Raw genomic sequence first — 6,780 nt, 5'->3', positions numbered from 1 at the left:
GTTCAGCAGTGATGGTACAGCCAGGCAGAACATGTCCCTGAAGTGGAGGGGTGTGCCAAGGGGCAGAGCCAACACAAGTTATATAGGTCTTAGGGGCTCAGAGACAATTCTGCTTCTCTTCCCTCAAAAGGTCTCGAGGATTTCTTGGGCCAGGTAGTCTTTGAGGATCTAGGGTGTTCTTTCTGGTACCAGACCACAGAAGACTGTACAGTGTTCTATGGCTTGGGCCTGATGATGCTGTGAGCCATACAAGCTTGTAAGCCATACAAGCTTGAGGTTCCAGGCCTCCCTTCACAAATGGAGGCCTGAAACCTCCTTCCTACTCCTTCCTACTCCACCCAGTGATGGTACAACATACTTGGTTCAAAGGGTGTCTGGTGGTCAGCCTTACAGTTCAGAAACTCCATTTTACCTCTTTTTAGAGGGTTTATTGGACTCTGGATGTCTGGTCCACAGCATCAGATTCCACAAGGAAGTGGTTATAAAGTGCAACGCCAGCTTTGAGATGATGCACAGTCTGTACTTTACAACGGAAGGTGGGCTTGGCACAGGAATCAGACTAATCATCTGCAAAGACAAGTCCTCTCAGGAGACCACAGTATAGGCCAGGAGGCTGCCTATAATTAGACAAAAAGAATTGAATATTAAAGAGGATTTTTGTCAAACTTAAGTGGCCCTTCTCGATTCTTAGCCATTTCTGAACCAAAAATGGCATCAGTCACTTCAGCCCAGAGCCCTTTGCTTCCTGGAAAGTGCCAGAAGCATACTTCCAGTTTCTTCCTCTCCCTGCCTCTGTCTCCCTGGAAGTGTCACCCTGCTCAGTGTCCTTTTTGTATCATCACCCTTCTTCATTTCAAGAGACTTTCAGAGCATATCTGAATTCACAGGTTTCATAACAGAGCTCTTTGAGTTTGTAAGCTATCTCCAGATCACCAGATCTGTGTGGGATGGGCTACACAGGGATGGTGTCCTGTGGAGCTTGTTTCACTTTGTGTTGTGCTGGATTCTTGGAAATCTGGCCCTAGGTGGATGTCATTGGGGGTTTGGTAGTCGGGAGAGAAAGGAGAGCCATTTGCTCATTGCTGTACAATTCATAGCCATCCTAGAAAAATTGCTGACTGGTGACATTGGAAAAATAAACTAGACTAGACAAGTAAACTCAAACTTTGCCCTAGGGTCAGGGAAGAGTTACTCACTTCACAGGATCAACATGGCTAGAGAAAAGAGGCAAGCCTCACTCCAGCTGCGTTCCAAGAGTTAGCACTATCTCTTTTACCTAAAAACATGCAAGAAGGAAGATTCTTTCAGTAGAAGATTCTAATTTCTTGGGCTTCTTACCATTAAAATTTCCTCCTACTATAAATCCCTCCTCCTGTTGCAACATGAACAGGTTCTCTTCGGCCCTGGGCTCAGTGGAAACAGCTGTCCTTAGCAAGCAGAGGCATTTGCTCACTGTAGGATTAAGCATTAACAATAAGATGGGAAAGTAGAGGAGAAGAAAGGTTTCTATTTGCTTCTTCTTCTTCTTCTTTTTTTTTTCCTTTCTCCTTATAAAATAGTTACTGCCCTTCTGGACTCTTTTGCTATTGGCTCGACTTCTGGACTCCTTGCTTCTTGGAGCCAGCTGGAGTTCTTCCAGAGACCTGCGCTTGTAGACTTAAGCCATGTTTCAGAAATATGCTTCCCAGATTCAGCATAAGCATGCAGGGGTTGATTTGGATATTCTCCTTGTGGTGAGCACACTCCATAACAGCAAAGAACCAGCTGCCGTCTTTGGGAAACCTGTCCAGGAAAAGCAGCCATCCAGAATTTCCGGGACAAATTCTCTTTTGAGAGGGGTGAAGCCGGGAGCTGCCTAAGTTATGAATCACCAGGTCATCTGCAGCTTTGTCTGTGGCAGAGGGCTGAAGGCCAGAGGGCAGAGCTGTGAGAAGAGGGATGAGGTCTCCCTCAAGCGGGTCCCTCCACCGCTGCCAAAATAGTTCAGGTTTCCCCTTAAAGCCTTTAGTGCTCCAAAAGGGGGGAAATTCTTGCCGGGGAATTTGGAGGGCCTAAGGGTTGGGGGTCAGGGTTTCCAAGCTGGCATTGAGGGGGTTAAGGCAGTGACCAGATAGCAGCCTTTTGGCAGCAGAGCCCTCCTCACAGAAGGAAGGATATAGCTGTACGAACTGCCTGCTTAACAATGCCTCACATGTCCCCAGGGGCCCTCCTGCAAATAGATTTCATCTTGCTTTCTCTTGTACTTCTCAAAGCTTCCTGTTTTCTCACGGTCCTTTTGGACAGTTTACAGTCTCTCTCTCTCCCTCCCTCCCTCTCTCTCCCTTTGAGGAAAGGAACACCCTTCTTGTTAAAAGAGAGAGCAAGGGAGAAGAATGTAAGGGAAGGGCCATGGAGCGAAGCCATTCTCCTTGGCTGCAGGCAGGCATTGCTATTGGCTCGACTTCTGGACTCCTTGCTTCTTGGAGCCAGCTGGAGTTCTTCCAGAGACCTGCGCTTGTAGACTTAAGCCATGTTTCAGAAATATGCTTCCCAGATTCAGCATAAGCATGCAGGGGTTGATTTGGATATTCTCCTTGTGGTGAGCACACTCCATAACAGCAAAGAACCAGCTGCCGTCTTTGGGAAACCTGTCCAGGAAAAGCAGCCATCCAGAATTTCCGGGACAAATTCTCTTTTGAGAGGGGTGAAGCCGGGAGCTGCCTAAGTTATGAATCACCAGGTCATCTGCAGCTTTGTCTGTGGCAGAGGGCTGAAGGCCAGAGGGCAGAGCTGTGAGAAGAGGGATGAGGTCTCCCTCAAGCGGGTCCCTCCACCGCTGCCAAAATAGTTCAGGTTTCCCCTTAAAGCCTTTAGTGCTCCAAAAGGGGGGAAATTCTTGCCGGGGAATTTGGAGGGCCTAAGGGTTGGGGGTCAGGGTTTCCAAGCTGGCATTGAGGGGGTTAAGGCAGTGACCAGATAGCAGCCTTTTGGCAGCAGAGCCCTCCTCACAGAAGGAAGGATATAGCTGTACGAACTGCCTGCTTAACAATGCCTCACATGTCCCCAGGGGCCCTCCTGCAAATAGATTTCATCTTGCTTTCTCTTGTACTTCTCAAAGCTTCCTGTTTTCTCACGGTCCTTTTGGACAGTTTACAGTCTCTCTCTCTCTCCCTCCCTCCCTCTCTCTCCCTTTGAGGAAAGGAACACCCTTCTTGTTAAAAGAGAGAGCAAGGGAGAAGAATGTAAGGGAAGGGCCATGGAGCGAAGCCATTCTCCTTGGCTGCAGGCAGGCATAGCTTTTTGACCTTCTCTCTCAGAATAGGAATGCACAGGGTTCCTAGTGCATCTCAGTTCTGAAGTCCAAGCCAGGCTGCTTGGAGCAAGAAGGTGTGCTGCTTCTTGCCTTTGAGGCTTCTGGCCCTGGCTGAGTAGCTGCCTATTGCTGTCCTCCTGTCTCTGCCCACAGGACTCCTCTCCATGGCTGCCGACTGTCAGCATGGTCACTGGGGCTTATGGGAAATGTTAAGTTGCCTCCGGGCCCTGGGCCAGAGAGGGAGAGGGCTTCAGAGGACCAGAACCAGCAGGCCTGGAGCAAACAGAGCATCTTCCAGCTGCTTAAGAGGCAGACTGAGGACCAAGGATAATAGCCTGCACTCTGGGATGAATCTTCTTTTTCCAGCCATAATTCCCAGTGCTGCTCCAGGCACAACTGCTAGCATTTTTCTTATGCCTCAAGCAAACTGGCAGCTATTTACTCAGAGGATCCTCACCTGGTCTTTCCTATAATATTTCTCCCTAATAATTTGGTTAAAAAAAAAAAAACAAAAAACAGCATCTTCATCTTCAGATATCTTTCTACTTCTGGAATGTAAGAGTCTACTATGTACACAATAATGCCAGTATTAAAAGTTAATATTTATTGAGCTTTTACTATTTACAAAGACCTTTACATGATCTCACTTGATTCTCACAACAACCTTCCTAGGAAACTATGATTACTATCTACATTGTTTAAATGGAAAATGGAGTGAGTTCTCTGTCCTGTGTTCTCACCGTCTATGCTCTGTTTTCTCAAAGCCTAATGATCCATCCAAATTCTCTTGAAGAACAGTTCAAAATATTCATTTCCATTTTTTACCAGATGTTGAGGTCCACCTCTTTATTAGCAAGTGGGTAGGTGGAGAACTGAGGTTTATTGTCGGGGACACTGATGTCACACACTAGTGCTTCTGAGGGGTCAGACAGAGGGCCACACAGACTGAGATGACCATCCACAAGATGGGATTTGAGTCCTTTCCACTTCAGCAGCTTCCTGTACCAACACCCACCCCTGTTTTAACCTCCGTAAACCTTGGCAGGAGATGATTCAGCAAGTCTTGACTTAGGCAAGCTCTTAGCTTCACATGTGGTGATTAGATGCTTTGACTTAACGGCTGCTTTGCATGGAGAAGAAATTTCCATTTAGTGCTCCCTCCAACCATTCTTCTTGGCCAGTTTAATTTCCCTTTCCCACTGCAGTGATTCTGTGTAGATCTCACACTTCAAACTCCACCCAAGGATACCATCACTAACTGACCCCATCTTCTCTTTATGGCCCCCTTTCACTAACAGTGTGTGAAAAGTCTCGCTATGAACTTCATAGACATAAAATATCTCCATAAACTGTGTATTCTCATGTGAGGACAATCTTCTAAGAAAGATGTGGAAGCCACAGATTCTAGATAAGGACCAAAGGGCTTTGTGGAAGGGTCAAAGGCTGAGAGGAAGAAGCTAAGCATCAGTCACCAACATGTAAATGGAGCCCAAGTACCTCAGGATAGTTCATTAGCTCTGTCCTCTGCCATTGAGAATTTTGGTTTGCAAGCTAATGTTTATGGATTTAGGAGGAGAAATGAAGAGAGCTGATGAAGATGCTTTTTAGAATTTGGCATGAGTAGTGACATTTTGCTTGTTCATTCTCCCAACTGAACACTTAGATATTCATTAAGTGTACTATGTATATAGCCCTGTGGTTGATATTGAGGTTGGCTGCAAAAAAGAGGAAGACAGCCCTTGCATTGGAGACTACCTGGGACATCGCATAGGGCTGCAAACACCATTATGATGAGGGCATACCTCTTTGCGTAGAGTTGAGTTGATGGGACCTTGGAGTGAGTGAGTTGCAGGGTCTGCACTAACCCCAGAGTCTCAGCAACCAATAGTAGATCATATTCACAACTGTGATATTTACCTTCTCTGTGGTATGAGCTTGACTGAAGTGTCTGTCAAAACAGAAACAAAGGGTACTCTGTGCAATCTTCAAGGTAAAGTCAAAATTCCATCTTTTTTCATAAACTCTTTCTGACCAGTTCACCTTCTAAGACCTCAACAACCACAGATAAACTGAAAGAGTAATTTATTTCATCATGGGAGTTCAGTGTAGAAGGCACCCATTTCTTCCTTTCATTGACCTCTGTATGACTCATAGGACCATGAGCCCTCATCCATGCCTGGACTAGTGCAGTAGCCTAACTGACCTTCTGGCCTTCATCTCCTTCCCATACATGTTTTGTGCTTAACTACACCTGGATTTTTCTGTTATTAATTCTGCTGCAGTGTGCCCCACCCCTTCTCACTCAACAGATGCTTATTAAGGCTCCATCGTGTGTGCTAGTAGACAGGGAATACAATAAGAGAGCAGACAGAGCCTTCATGGATGTTCCAGTCTATTGAGTGAGAACATATCTGAAACAGATATGCATTGAAGTACAAGTCATACTCAGTAATTGCAACAACAGCATCACTCCAAACAATTAGGAACCATCCCACGACCAAATGAGGTATACTTTTTCTGAAAATGAGTCATGACTGGAAATACCTAATGTGGAGTCTCTAGATTCAAAGCTTCCTTTTCCCTTAGTCATGATGGAGAAGTAGATAAACTAAGCTGGTCAATATAGCTCTACAGAACTGTTACATATGTGTGAAACTGAACTACTTGATTGATATGCTTCAAGAAAATTATCTCTATTGAGAATAAAAGAAAACAAACATCCATCCCACATATTGCTTGTCTTGAGGAAGTTAGAGCTAGACCAAGCCTCTCCTCCTCTTCTCTTGGGTCACTGTTTTCAAGTGAATGTGGTATCCAACTACTCTGAATGCTGAAGTTGGTACCCACTCAGTATGTCCAATTCTTACTTGCTAGGAAGGAAACAAAAAGGGGGAAAGTACTTAAAATGCCCAAATATGAATCATTAAAAAATACAGAACCAACCATTCATTATCCATATGTGAATTATCTGGCAAATGTGTAATCCCAGATTGGCTTGCTCCTACTGCCCAGAATTCTTTGAGGCTAATCTCCAAATCATTATTTGTTAGGTCTAGTTATTCTCCCCAAACTGGCTAAATGCTCCCTCTCATAGCCACTTAAGGAAAACATTGCCTCATTAATTAAAGTCCAATCCTTGGGACCAGCAGTTGGCGTAATGGCTATGTCGCTGGACTCCCATGTAGTCAACTGTGGTTTGAGTCCTGGACCCGGCAGCTTAAACTCACGCCAGGCGTGTGTGCGTGTGTGCCCAAGATCCCGAGAGGAGAATAGAGGAGAAGGGATTGTGGCATGGCCATCCCTCCTGGGGGGTGATTTCTCGCTTTCTGTCTCTCTGTCTCTGTCTTTCTGGCAAGCGCATGTGCCCTATAGCGAAAACTTCTCTTTAAAAAAAAAAAAAAAAAGGGAAAAAAAAATAAAAAAAAAAACAAATCCTAAAACCCCAAATTTGGCCCCTGGAGAGAGACAGAGACACTGAGAGGGAAAGT

The 6,780-nt window shown here is 45.4% G+C and overlaps 1 protein-coding gene and 1 long non-coding RNA gene across 2 annotated transcripts in view; one reads left to right on the top strand and one right to left on the bottom strand.

Annotated features, from left to right (window-relative positions):
- ZNF366 (zinc finger protein 366) overlaps positions 1–6,780 on the top strand; it is a 74,750-nt gene that overhangs the window by 60,754 nt on the left and 7,216 nt on the right. The window lies entirely within an intron of this gene.
- LOC102483104 (uncharacterized) overlaps positions 7–6,780 on the bottom strand; it is a 10,678-nt gene continuing 3,904 nt past the window's right edge. Inside the window, exons 2-4 of the long non-coding RNA XR_337387.3 lie at positions 5,210–5,240; positions 1,197–1,276; positions 7–617 (exon numbers count right to left, since the gene is read on the bottom strand). This is a non-coding gene — a long non-coding RNA (uncharacterized LOC102483104). The remainder of the gene's footprint in view (positions 618–1,196; positions 1,277–5,209; positions 5,241–6,780) is intronic.

This window comes from Tupaia chinensis, unplaced genomic scaffold (genome assembly GCF_000334495.1).
Source record: "Tupaia chinensis unplaced genomic scaffold, TupChi_1.0 Scaffold145717_1, whole genome shotgun sequence".
Classification (NCBI taxonomy): Eukaryota; Metazoa; Chordata; class Mammalia; order Scandentia; family Tupaiidae; genus Tupaia; species Tupaia belangeri.
This window is presented reverse-complemented; position numbering and strand designations above follow the sequence as displayed.